This window comes from Podarcis gaigeae (genome assembly GCF_964106915.1).
Source record: "Podarcis gaigeae genome assembly, chromosome: W".
Classification (NCBI taxonomy): Eukaryota; Metazoa; Chordata; class Lepidosauria; order Squamata; family Lacertidae; genus Podarcis; species Podarcis gaigeae.
Genome location: NC_139695.1, coordinates 11814232 through 11828107, shown reverse-complemented (window position 1 = coordinate 11828107; position 13876 = coordinate 11814232). Strand labels below are relative to the sequence as shown.

The window sequence follows — 13876 nt, the reverse complement described above, 5'->3', positions numbered from 1 at the left end:
AATCCTTTGGCACGATGGCGACTCCGAATTAATTGCTGTGCCATTCCCAAAAGCTCTTATTGCTTCTCGGTCTCCATAAAGCATACTTTTGGTTAAAATTTATCTCCACACAGACCTTAATCATCCTGCTTGGGTCAGTTCAACCAACGATTCTAATGAGGAGGGGTTCTTGTAAATCACATAGAAGGAAAGTAAAAAAGGTCCCCCCCCCATTCAGCCCCGTTGTCAACATACCCCGCCTTTGGTGTATCTTCATCGTAAAATATTCCTGTTTCTCCAGCCTGTCGTCTTCTTTCGCAGAGGTCACTTAAATTAGCAGACTTCACTCCCCTTCTTCACTTGAAATATGTGCATTTGCTTCCTTTGTAATTAATTATTCCAAATTGCTGCAACTAGTGCGCGATCAGAGACAGCGTCCAGGAGAGCCAAGGTCCACACGGGGGCATTCTGCCTAGGGCCCTCACCCCCTTCTTTTGAATTAGGGGGTGATTTATGGGCACAGCAGGAAAGGGAAGTGTTCCCCATTTCCTTGGGGCAACAAGGGAGGCTGCCTACTCCCATAACAGCCTCTTAATTACCCCGTGTGGGTTGGAGAGATGGTATTGTCGGCCATCTTCCAATGCGCCCCCTAGTGGCCCCCCTTCAACCAGACTTCCAGATCGGATTTTACGGATCGGATAGGCGAACCCTGTGATGAGGGGATCGCAGACCTGCTGACAGCCTCGCGAGGCGGCCGCAGAATGGGCGGCCAGGGGAAACCACACGGCAAGCAAAATTTAAATGGCCTAACAGTGACTGAATCTGCCTGAGGGTAACTTTTCTTAGGGGGAGGAGTTGTCGAATAAGGTCACTGAGTGCAATCAATTTTTCTCTGGGCAGTTTAGAGGTCTGGGCGACAGTGTCCAATTTAATACCCAAGTAAACCATAGTTGTAGCTGGGCCCTCCATTTTGTCTGCGGCTAGAGGTACGCCCAACTCCCCCACTAAAGATGTGAAGGCTTCGAGAAGTTCTGAGCACTTATGTTTACTATAAGCTACGAGGATAAAGTCGTCCAAATAGTTCGACACACCCTCAGAGCCTGTTCTTTTTTTAAAAAAAATTCTTTTTATTAAGCTGTTGTTGTTGTTGTTTTTTTTGAAAGAAGCACAACATAACCTAAAACACAACCACGAACATACCAAAAAACAACACCAAAACAGAAATACATAAATTAATAACATAGAAAAACATTAATTCATAGCATAACGCTAAACTTACTTCCCTCCATCACGGTTTGAGCTATATCTTCTCATTATCTTCTGCGGTATCCTTTTTATAACCTTTGTGTATACATCGCAGGTTTTATATTACTCCTACTGTGATTTTAATGTTTCCTAAGTTTGTTTCTATGTATGTAATAAATTTATTCCAGTCATTAATAAATTTTACGTTTTTTTGATGCCTGATCTTCTGTGTCATCATTGCTAGTTCTATATATTCAAATAATTTAATTTGCCATTCTCTAATAGTTGGGATATTAGGTGTTTTCCAGTTCTGTGCTAGCAATATCCTGGCCGCTGCCGTTGCGTATTGCCCTCAGAGCCTGTTCTAAAGCGAAGCGCCCAGTCCAGGAAGGTACTGAATGCCTCAAAGGCTGCACAGGCCACTGAGCAACCCATGGGCATTGCCTTGTCCATGAAATAAGCCCCCTCAAATTTGCAACCCAGCCACTGGAAATCTTCCAGGTGTACTGGCAGGAGTCTGAAGGCAGACTCAATGTCACATTTAGCCAGCAGCACACCGTTTCCAAATTTGCGAATCAGTTTAACCACTTGGTCAAAGGAGGCATAGCTCACGGAGCAAAGTTCCTGGGGTATCACATCATTGACGGACCCTCCTTTTGGGTAGGATAGGTTGTGAATCATGTGAAACTCGCCGGGTGCTTTTTTAGGGACGATGCTTAAAGGGGATATATGGAGACCCTCTATGGGAGGGACAGAAAAGGGGCCAGCTATCCTCCCTGCTTTAATTCCCTTACAAATTTTCCTTTGCGCGACCTCAGGCATCTCCCTTACTGATTTTTGATTTGGTGGGTCACCTGAATTGGAGGGGGTCTCCCGCCCCGAAAGGGCTGCCTCTCTTTGATGCAGGCAGTGGCTGGGTGGTTTCTGAGGCATCTCTCGCACTCGTGGCTATACTTACAGATAGGCCGCACACAAACCCTGTTTCACATTGGTCTTCCAGGATTTTGATGATTCCTGGGACTTCTTTTCTACATAGGGACCAATGTGCTCCGACCAATAGTTTTGGTCCCTCAAGTCCCAATGCGTAGAAAATAACAGAGAAGCTTTTCTGCGGAAATCTTGATCATAATTTAGTGCCGCGGTCTCCCCCGCCAATTCTCGCGCCCTCCTAACATGGGCCAGGTAAGCAATTAGATGCATCACACGTTTGGAATAAGCTGCGCTGACCACGCCCATGAACACCTAGAACCCGTCCAGCCAATTTTCAAAATTACGTTCGGCCCTGGGTGTTCTGTACCTTCGCTTCCCATAGCTACGCTTCTTTTCCCCTTTACCGGTCATCTTAGCTGGTGGTAACAACGTAAATATGTAAATAAAGTCACCGTTAAGTATCTTAGTTCTCTTTCTTTGGGATAAGTGATTCCCAAGAATAAAATCGGTAGACAGGTTTGTGGATGTTTTTACATCCGGAACTAGTGCACCGTCCTTCCATTCCAAGGAACCATTAAAGGACTTGCGGTATGAATTAGCCTTCCTTTCATGCACCCACAGAGGAAGACCTGAACTATCCTCCCCGTAGCCCCAGTACTCCTCCATAGGAGTATCGCTATCTGAGTCCGATGAAGAGGTACCTGATTCATCCTCCGATTCAGACCGCTTACTCTTCTTGCTCTTCTTTGATGTATGCTTCCTCTTTTCTTTCCTCTTCCCTGATTGGCCATCCAGCGGTGCTTGTGCACCTGCACGTCTTGCTGCCCCTGCGCTACCTCGTCCAAAGAGGAGCCTGAGGCGCCCTCAGCTGGTGCCGCTTGCGGTGGCGGGTTCTGAAAAACACTAGGGAGACTTACGTCCTTTTGTGGGTTAGTGGTATTAGAGCCCTGAGTACTTGCCTTGCCCTTCTTGCCACCCTTCTGACCCCCTTTTGACTTGCCTGAACTGGAGGACTGTGATCGCGTATTGGGCTGGTCTGTTGAGTCATTGCTTGCCCTCAGCGCTGCCGCGCTGGCCGCAGAGGTGCTGGGGTGGTCCAAATCGCTAGGGGGTGCATCCGGGATGCAATATTGCGTGAGCACCACCTGCGCCACCGCCACCTGGCCTGCAGGCTTGCATTGCCTATAAAACGCCTCAAAAGCAGTTGAGAACTGGGCAAATGCCTGTGGGTTACATGGCATTACCAAGGCCTGAGACCCCTCCTGGTTCACTTCTGCCCCCCCCCCCCCAAACAGCGGAGTTCTGCTGATTTTCTTGAGCAGACATAATTATAATTCGGTACCCTTAATAACCTAGTTCAGTAAAATCAACACCAACTGGTTTAGAATTCTATGCGCAAGATGCAAGTCATGCAGCAGTAGTTCAGCAATGTCAGTACTGGCAATTCGAAAGAAAGCCAAGGATTCCTACGCAATCCTCAATCAGTTGTATTTTAATACAAAATGCTCACAAAATTGTCAATCCCTACAGGAATGCCTATGGATTCTGATCAAAAGTAATAGAAGAGTACTTCCTGTAAGCAAGGAGCTATGGGCCAAAGCTATAAGATGAAACTATAAAGTAAAACTATTAGGTGGAACCCGAAGGTCTGGGAGGGAAGGAATGCAATTTAATTGAAATACCAGAAGGAGAGAGTTATATTGTTTTATATTTATTAAGATGAGAAGCTCCCAGACTCTGTGGAGCACCTTAATTGAAATTAACCAATGAATTATTAGCACAGAAATGCGTAAATAAAGACCAAAAAGGCAGCCATGAACCATAAGAATCAATCAAGGTTTAAATCAAACCACAGGGGAAATGCCCTTTACAAACCACAAGTAAGAAATATAAAGGAGATCAAAAGAAAGAATCCCTAAACAGCATGTACTAGTTCCTATAAATTCCCCTTATCTTATGACAGACTTGGCAAAAAGGCCCCCTAAATCCCTTAAGGACTTTAATTGAAATCCACTGAATGAATTATTTATTGAAGTCTCTATTGCCTTACTAGGTGCTGCTTATTTAATGCAATGAAGTAAATACTGAAGGTCTTTGTTGCCTTTGTGCTATCTAATTAAGCCTTATGTATTGCTCTTTATTTTTTTGTTTTATTTATTTATTTATTATTTTTTAATGCGATGAATTTATTTAACTTAAATAAATTTAACTCCCGAAAAAGGGAGCTACCTTATTAAAATGGCCAGCCTTTGCCTAATATTAGCGAAAGGAATAGTATTTATACAACCGGGGGGGTTAACACAAAGGTAATCCAGTTTTAAACGGCAGGATCCGAGAATAAGGCAATCAAGATTTAAAAGGCAGAAACCTAGAAAAAACTTTGGAAGGGTTGGGGAAGCGAACAACAAAGCGATCCGGTTCACGGAGGCAGCAGCTACTTGCATTAAATGCCCAAAGAACGCGCTCCGCTGAGATGCGTTATTGCTAAGGAAGCGTTATTAACACCCTAAAAGAGGGGTTACGGAGAAACCCTTCCCACGTCCAGATGCCTATAGCAAGATGGCGGCTGCTGTGAGGCCACGTGGGCGGAAAACGGAGCGCTACTATTAAACCGGCACGAACAAAGGGATCTCGGAGGCACTGCTGCCTGGAGACTATATAAGCAGGGAAGCGTTACAGCTGTCCGTTGTGCTGCTGCCTGCTATAAAGGGCTGGCCAAGGAAACACTTCTTTACGTGAGTTGCCTCTAGCAAGATGGAGGTCAACCCGAATCCACGTGGCCGCTTTAGAAAGTGGCCGTGGGCGGGCCCGTAGCCCGGCAACAGCGCAGCCCGTCGCCTAGCTTCAGCGCACGAGCGGAGGCAAAATCAAACTAATAAGCGGAAAACAGCCGCCAAAGCACAAAACCCCCAAATACAAAAGCCGCCGACACACAAAATCCCCAAATGCAAAACCTGCCGAAACAACACGCAAGACGCGCCCCTGAAGCCTCCCTCCTTACGCAGCACGAGCCCAGGCGGTGCCCCGAAGCACCGTGATTTGTGATTAAAGTTTTAAAACCCCCAGCAACAGAACCTGATCAACCTCCACGTCTTTCCAAAGGCCGAAGAAATCACAAAGGAGGAGGCGGCGTGGATACACGAACTGCGTCCAGCAAGCTCAGCTGACGAGCGGGCTTAAGGGAACGGCTGCTGCTGCAGCTCTCCCGGATGCAGTAGGAACCGGCGGCAAGCAATCCACAGGTGATGGTCACCGGAGCGAAGCGTAGACAAATCTTCAGAATTAAAGTTTCTCAAGGGAAGCCGCGACCCTGCAACACGCGACCTAGGAAAAATTGAGCACAAAAGAACCTAATACAAACCTCCAAAAATGTGATGGCTGGCGCGGCGAAAAGAGGGCGAGCCCCAGTCGCGCCGGCCCTAAATAGGGCAGGTCACGCCCCCCCCCCCAGCCACCCGATTGGCTGGCTGGGCGGACGATGCGGCTGGGATTCCCTCGTTCTCGCGGGGGCTGCAACCCAGCCCCGGCGCATGTGGAGTGGGCGTGAAGCCCGCAACCCCACCTCCTTGCCAGGTCCCGGAAGTGGCTTTATCAGCTCAGCTTCCTTTGATTCCGTTCCAATTCCGGGATGTTGTCCAAATCTGTTATCTTTGATGGCGCAGCAACTCATTAATTGTCCAAACCTTCCTTTTGAGCTTTATTAAAGCAGAACCTTCCAAATTAAGTTATTAGGCATAACTGTTTGCAATATTAAACTGTGTTCCACAATATCAGTCATTTGGCGATCGATCAGCCTTTGGAGACCGCACTCTTTCCCCCTCCGGGCCCTAGAGGGGGGGCTGCTAGACATCCCTTAGCCTTCTCTTTCACTCATAATGAATATAAAAAACTTCTGCAAACAGCTGCACTGTATATTGTCCCAAGTTGTTATCTGGATTCATCACAAAATCAATCAGCACACAACTCCTGCTTGTCTCAAAGAAAGGAAAAGATATAATTTTTCATGCTGCGTCATATATAGTGGGAGCCATCTTGTCTCGTCCTGCATCTCCGTCAAATCCCTCAAGTCCCAAATGAGGCTGAGCGGTTAAATGCCTAATTATAAATAAAAGTCCATCTGTACTCTTTTTTATTATTATTTAAGTTCTTAATGAGGCTTGGCATAAAAAATCAATTATAATTGTTAAGTAGAGAGAATAAAAACATACCAAACCTAATCCAAACACCATGATGAGAATCTCTTTGAAGTCCAAACTTAACCCCCAGGAACTGTACACTTCTCAAGCTTCTTCAATCCAGTCCGTGTCTGTTTATTGTCCAAATCTATTCATTTTCCCAAAAAGATGTTCCCGGGTATGAGAATGACATCGAAGGAGTGCCAGCTATTCCGTGCTCTGTGACCCAGTGTCCTGCCGCCTGCACCTTGATGCAGGTCGGCAATCTTGGACAAACCGCGGGTCTACGAAGCAGTCCTTCCCTACCCTGGGGAGGCTGTCAGGACTAATTACCCCCATATCAGCCCTAAATTACCAGCACAGCTGGGGTCCGGCCGTGTGGGAGTCAGCCATTTCCCACCGCCAGAAACAGGAAGATCTGGGGAAGCATTCTCAAAAGAGTTCCCTTGCCCCTTTTCATCACAGCCCACCACTCTGTTTTGGCTTATATACACAGTGTTTTCTCTCCTGTTCTGTACATAATGATTTCAATTTATGAATTGCCTCCTATGAAGCCATTATGGTTGGGACTGATAGGAGTTGTGCTTGAAAATGTCTACAAGTACAAATTACGTACGGATTCTAAAGAAAGAGGGTGATTTTCCCTGCCAGATTTGAAAATCTATTTTGAAGCAGCAGCGCTTTGCTGGATTAAAGAATGGATACAACTAGAAGATACTGATGTATTACATTTGGAGGGATTCGACAATGTGTTTGGACGGCATGCATATTTATGGTATGATAAGGTAAAGGCCCATAATGCATTTAAAAATCATGTAATTAGAAAATCGTTGTACAATGTTTGGATAAAATACAAAGATCTTTTAGAAAGGAAGATGCCCAGATGGCTCTCACCAATGGAGGCGAAGGCCCAGAAAAAGTTAAACATGGAAATCAAATGGTTGAGAGATTCAGATTTATTATTGGAGGAAAATGAAGGATACAAACTAAAACCATTTGATCAAGTTAAAGATAAGTTAAATTGGTTACATTATCACCAGATTAATGAATTGTATAAACTAGATAAGAAAAATGGTTTTGCTTCTGAAAAATCTAAGTTGGAGACAGAGTTGTTGGACTCTAAAGTTAAAAATCTGTCTAAAATGTGTAAGTTACTGTTGGAGTGGCATACAAAGGATGAACAAGTTAAATCAGTAATGATAGATTGGGCAAGAGATGTAGGACATAACATAATGTTTGAGGATTGGGAAAGATTGTGGAAGAAAGGCGTTAGGTTCACTGCATGTACAATGTTAAAGGAAAATATAATGAAAATGATGTATAGATGGTATTTGACCCCTGTTAAACTAGCAAAGATTTATCATAACTGTGATAACCTATGTTGGAAATGTAAAGAAAAAGAAGGAACTTTTTATCACATGTGGTGGACTTCTGGGAAAAGATTTATAATGAATTGAAAAAAATGTTGAAATATACATTTATAAAGAAACCAGAGGCCTTTCTTCATGGAATAACAGGTTTGGAATTGCCCAAGAAAGATGTTAAATTATTTTTTTATGGCACAACTGCTGCTCGAATATTGCTAGCTAAGAAGTGGAAAACGCAAGAACCACGAACTGTGGAAGAATGGCAGATGAAGATGATGGACTTTTCGGAGCTAGCCAACCTGACCGGAAGAGTCCGCAACCAGAATGAGGAGGAGTACCAGGAAGAATGGACGAAATTTAATGACTACTTAGTTAAATACATTAAGTTAAATTAATTGGAAAAAGCTTGCAATTACCAGTTAGGCTTAGGATTTAATAATTCCTCACATTACTTATTTATGTTTAGTGCTGAATTGGGAAGAAAGACTGATGTTAGGTGATTAAGTTAAGATTTTAAGAACTTTGATTTGGAAAACCGTTAAAATGATATCCATTGAAATTCAACTAGGGGGATACAAGGAAGTCACTTAACAATGTTAAGAAGATTGGTTTTAATAAGGTTATAATTTATGTTTGTCTGTTTTTTAATTTTGTGAAAATCAATTTTAAAAAAATTGAAAAAAGAAAATGTCTACAAGTAGGCAAGGTTTGTGGCAACTGGAGTAAATCTTTAGGCTATTTCTCAAGGCCCACAACAATGGGGCCTGATGTTATTCCGGTTGGAACATGTTCCCCAACTGGCCAGGTGTGCTCTCCTGAACTTGCATACTCTATTTTTTCAGAGTGATATTCAGAAGGCTGCATTTGAAGCCCTCCAGGTGAAGAGGGACCTCATGCACTGCCAGATCAGAAATCAGGTGAGTGGAAATCATGGGTTTGCAGGGACTGGGATTGGGTGGGATGAACAGTTGACAGTTTCTCACTTGGTCCAGCTTCCTTCTCAAAGCCATTGGAACAAGGGGAGCTCTCTGGGGCTCTGGACAGCTGAATCCTCTCCCTACCTCCCTCAGGCCCAGGAAGGTCTGCCTCATCTCCGGGGGCAGGGGGGAAGGGGCTCCATTTGCATTTCCATCCCACGGCAGCCCATGAACAGCATGATCTCCATTATTACACTGGTTGCCACGTATACGTTTCTTCATTCATTTTAATTTGTTTCTGACCTGCTTGTCAAATCCATTCTGGCCAACAAGTAACACATTGCTTCTTAAGGTCAGGCTGTCCCCCACCAGGGGCAGTAAGCTGTTGCCAGTGGTTTGAGGTGGTAGAGTTTGCAAGGTTGTTGGCGCTATCCCCCTGCCCGACCCTTAGCACTTGGCTAGCTGGGGTCCCAAGGCTTTTTCTTCTGCCCAGGGAGAGGGTTTCCTGAGAGGTGCTGGTGTTTGTGGTCTTCCCTGTTCTCTGGTGGTTTTGCTGAACTGTAACATGTTATGTACTGAAGTTCTCACCCTGGGCCAGCAGGGAGATACTGAAGATAGTTATGCAAATGAAGGATCGAAAGTGACGTTCAGTGATTGGATAGTTTTAGAAAGTTGCAACAGTTACATTGTTCTGGGGGCTCTATATAAGCAGGCTGACTGAGCTCCTCAGTTCTGTTCTGTTCCAGCTTACAAATAAAGAGCTGCTTTGGAAGAATCACTGTGTCGTCTGATATGTTCACCCACAACTTAACATAACAAGCATCCAGTTTCTCTCAGAAGCCTCCTGGATGCTCAGTTGCTCTCGAGTGATCCTAGGCTGGCCAGCTAACTAGTGGGAAGAGCCATAGCAGAGTGGCAGAGCACCTGCTTTGCATGCAGAAGGTCCCAAGTTCGATCCCCAACAGCATTTCCAGGTAGGGCTGAGAAAAGACTCTTTGCCTACAGCCCTGCAGAATGGCTGCCAGTCAGTGTAGACAATCCTGAGCTACATTGACCCAATGGTTTGGCTTGGATAAGGACGCTTCCTATGTTCCTAAGCTACCTCCACTTCTAGAGTGAAGTGGGTGTGTGTGGGTGTTTTTATCTCAAGGCTGGGGCAACCTGTGACCCTTCAGTTGTTGCTGGACTCCAGTTCCCATCAGCCAGCATGACCAGTGGTAAGGGACAATGGGAGTTGTACTCTGCCACCAGCTGGAGAGTCACAGCTTCCCCCAGTCCAGGTTTATTTCAGGTGTGTGAAACCTTGTGGCTCTCCAGATGTTGCTGCACTACAACTCCTATCACTCCTCTGCCACTGACTGTGCTTGCTGGGGCTGCTGGGAGTTGTAGTTCAGCGGCATCGTGCGGCCCAAAAGTTCCCCAGCCCTGCTTTAGCTGAAGGCTTGCACCTGGCCTTTGAGGAAAGGGCACCTTTGTTCCCGGGATAAGGTTTTCCCTTGGTTTTAGGAGAGCAGGGTATTTCATCATGATTTGTCAGGGTAGGGGATTAAGCTGCATTTCCAAAGACTCTTTGTGGCCGGCTTTGTTTATCCCCACGTCTTTGGCTAGGGTTGATGAGAGTTGTGGTCCAAAGCATCTGGAGGATTTCAGGTGGGTGAAGGCTGTTCTTGAGGATCCCACTTGCAGTTTGCACACCACAGCGTCCAGCTGGTCACCATGAGGACTCCCCCAGAATGAAACCCCTCTTGGCCCCACACCAGTGACAGGCAAGGGGGGTGCTGTGGGAGAGACCTCCAGGTGCTCAGCTTAACTCTCCTTGGGCCAAATGAGTGCTAGAAACCACAGCAATGCAGTTATAGGACCAAGGTGCGAACAGCAGAGAGTGGAGTCCTTCCCAATTCTCAGTGACCAGCTCCTTCCAATTGCTTGCAGAGTTGCTGAAGCCTGCAGAAGAGGCAGAGCTTGCTGCTCCGGGGACCAGCAGAGAGGCCCCCACTGCCATGGCTCCTTCTGCCCAAGCACCAGAAGACCACCGCTGTGAGTGTGTGATCTGCAAGGAGCGAGAGGTAGGTTGACTGCCACCCAGGAGCTTTGAAAGCTTAACCTGCATGCCAGGCAGAGTCAGTGATCCTCAGAGGCATCAGGGAATTAGCATGAAACGATGGAATGCTACTCCATCTCTATGCCACAGCTATAGAAGGCCTTCCTAAAACCCATCAATCCTAATCTGTGAAGTTTCTCAAGGCCTGATTCAACAGGGATCCTCTGCTGATGTTCTTATCTTGTGCCTGAACTTGCTTTTTTCCTCCTCCTTCCCATCCCTTTTTCCTTGTGTGTTATGTCTTAGATGTCAAACCTGAGAGAAGAAACTGTTTTGTTTGTCAGATGCTCTGGCAGGCTTTTTTGTGCAGGTATGGTGGTGAGGATGAAGCGCAGGATCAAAATGCTTTGGAATAAAACCCTGATCTCTGACAACATGTGTGCAAGGGGCAGGTGGCGAGGAGGCCCTGCTGTTGGTAAGAGCTGTGGTCCTAGCATTTGCCTCTTCCTCTTCTTCTTCTCTTTCCCCCAGGCCCAGGTGGTATTCCTGACTTGCGGCCATGCCTGCTGCTGCCAGACCTGCTCCGAGGCCCTGAGCACCTGCCCGCTGTGCCGCAAGGACATCGTCCAGCGCATCCGTCTTTTCCACAGTGGATAGCCCCACATGGGGACAGTGTCACTCCCATCATGTGCCCGCTTCTTCCCCCTCAACCTTGCACACTGGGTTGCCAGGGGTGGGGTGGGATCAATGATTCTTTTGGAGTGCTGTGTAGGCCAGCCCGGGATATGCACTACCTCCTTGCTCTTTGCGTAACCATCACCATCCTCTGCTCATAGAGCATGGCTGCAATTCCCCCCCCCCTCAACTCTCAGCTGTTGGCTGTGGCTGCTCAAAGGCCAAGATGGAGGCACATCTCTGGGCTGAGGGCAGAATGGTGCTTGCAGTTCCTGAAAAGCTACCCGCACATTTTGGGGAACAGGCAAACACCACATCTTCTCTGGCAGCCTGGCAGGGGTTATTTAAAGATGCCAGTCCCAACCTATGGGCAGAGTGGGTTCTAGGAGCTTCAGTACAGGAGAAGAGATTCCCTGCTGTCTGCCCACCTAACGAATCAGGGCTGGCGTGTGTGTATATATATATGTGTATTTCTGTGGCTGGGTTTTAGGCCACTACTGGCTGAGCTGCAGCAGCACCCAGTGGAGCAAAAGTGCCTGGAAGCTGTCCCATCTGTCACCCTGGGAGAGAGTGGTTGGTGATTCCCAGCCGTCCAGCATCCAGCTCCCAATCTAGGCCACTTTGAACTCTTTCCAGGCCAACATTTTAAAGCTGCCACCCCCAACCTGGTGCCCTCTAGCTGGGATGACTGCATTAAGGACCCCACAAAGGGTGGGTGGATAAGTCAAGCAAGAGCCCTGGTTGGGTGGAGGTCTCGTCCCACCCACTACATGTTTTTCACTAGTGGAGTATGTGTGTGTTTGGTTCATCATCCCTCTCGGTTCATTGGTCAGTAATTGACCTTGATAGTCTGCCAAGGCAACATCTCTTCCAGAAGAAACTAGCCTCCACCCAGTTTTGCTTGGCAGGTTTCCTGGCAGGAGAAAGTGGACACTCGTATTTGCAACTTCCAAGAAACAGGCCCCTGAGCCTTTTTCACTGCCTGACTGCTCACTCACACTCATCGTCCTGTGTTCTCTTGGAGCCAGGTGAGTGAGGAAACATTTTGGCTTCTTCTGGCATTGCTGAACCACTACTTCCATCTTCCTCAGCAAGCGTGGCCAACACCCAGGGAATATGGGAGTTGTGGTTCAGCCACAACAGGAAGGCCAAAGGCTCCCTACATCTGAACTACAGGATGGCCAAGAGGTGAGGTCTTTCCTTTTTAGCAAAGTCAGCTAACATGAACAGTACAGTGCTTTATTCTATCAGTTTTCTCCAAAAGGATCTGCAAATATTTTATAACTAAAAGGTAAAATGCATCAGATGAATAAAGTGTTGTTTTGCCTGCCAGGAAGCCTTAGTCCCAGCGCAGGTGTGGGGATTGTTTGCCACTCCAAATGAGACTGAATTACAACTCCTGTCATCATCCCTGGCCTTTGGCCATGCTTGCTGGGCCTGAGGGGAGCTGTAGTTCAGCAATGTCTGGAGAGCCTAAAGTTCCCCCACACTTACAAGGAAAACCAAGAGGGGAGAGATTGGCAGAAACCCTATGGAAGGGAGGCCTTGCCTATGCCTGGTCATGGAGGCTATGCCTCAGTAATCCCTCTCCACCCACCTACCCACAATTCCTTGCTCAGGGTGATTTGTGCCCCTTCCAGGTAAGGGATAAGGTGCCTTGAGTCCCTGTCAGGAGAAACTGCAGGGTACAAATATAGAACAGAACCACAGAATTGTAGAGTTGGAAGGGACCCAGAGGGTCACCTAATCCAAACCCCTGCAATGCAAAGATCTCAACTAGATCATACACGACAGATGGCCATCTAACCTCTGCTTTAAAACCTCCAGTGAAGGGTAAGTCCACAGCATACCGAGGGAGATCATTCCACTGTTGAAAAGCTCTTAAATGTCAGAAAGTTCCTCCTGATGTCAGTCTCCTTTCTTGAAGCCACTGATATTTGTGTGGGCTGGGTTTTAATAGGTAGCAGAGGATATATTAATTGCAATTTATCCCTTCACACACCCATGTTTGTGGGCTGAAACAAAATAAAGCATAGGAATTAGTCTATAAAACTTTGTTTTGAGCAAGTCCAGCTAACAAAGTAAGCTGGCTTCCCCCTTCTTCCCCCACTTAAACAAAAAAACAGGCAGCAAGTTGTAAAGTAAGATTTACTTACCAGTACTTTATAATCATGCATAGGTTCACAGCAACAGTAGCAGTAAAAACCATGCAGGCAAAATATGGTATAGTTACAGTATAACCCGCTTCATGCATGTGCCTAAAACTCGAGCTAGCAGAAGCATGTCTGCATCCATCGCTAGTCAAAGGGAGAGTGAGAGCTACATGAAGTACTATATACTTCTTCCTATCCAGGAGAGAAGCAGAAACAATACCACACAGCCAATTATATTTCTATGATCTGAGTATCTGCCTTTCAGTAATACACCTCTGTAGTATTAACGACTTCTCATACTAACTAGCAAGAATGTGCATTTCTCTGGTTTCTCAACACATATTTCTATCTGCATGTTATAAAATTGTAAAGATCCTCAAGTTGTCTATGTATA

At 46.3% G+C, this 13876-nt stretch overlaps 1 long non-coding RNA gene across 1 annotated transcript; it reads left to right on the top strand.

The window, feature by feature from the left end:
- The first annotated feature begins 10548 nt into the window (after positions 1-10548).
- On the top strand, positions 10549-13347 carry LOC310836017. Its single transcript, XR_014559836.1, has 2 exons — positions 10549-10679; positions 11186-13347. It is a non-coding gene; the product is annotated as an uncharacterized lncRNA (long non-coding RNA).
- Positions 13348-13876: the final 529 nt, after the last annotated feature.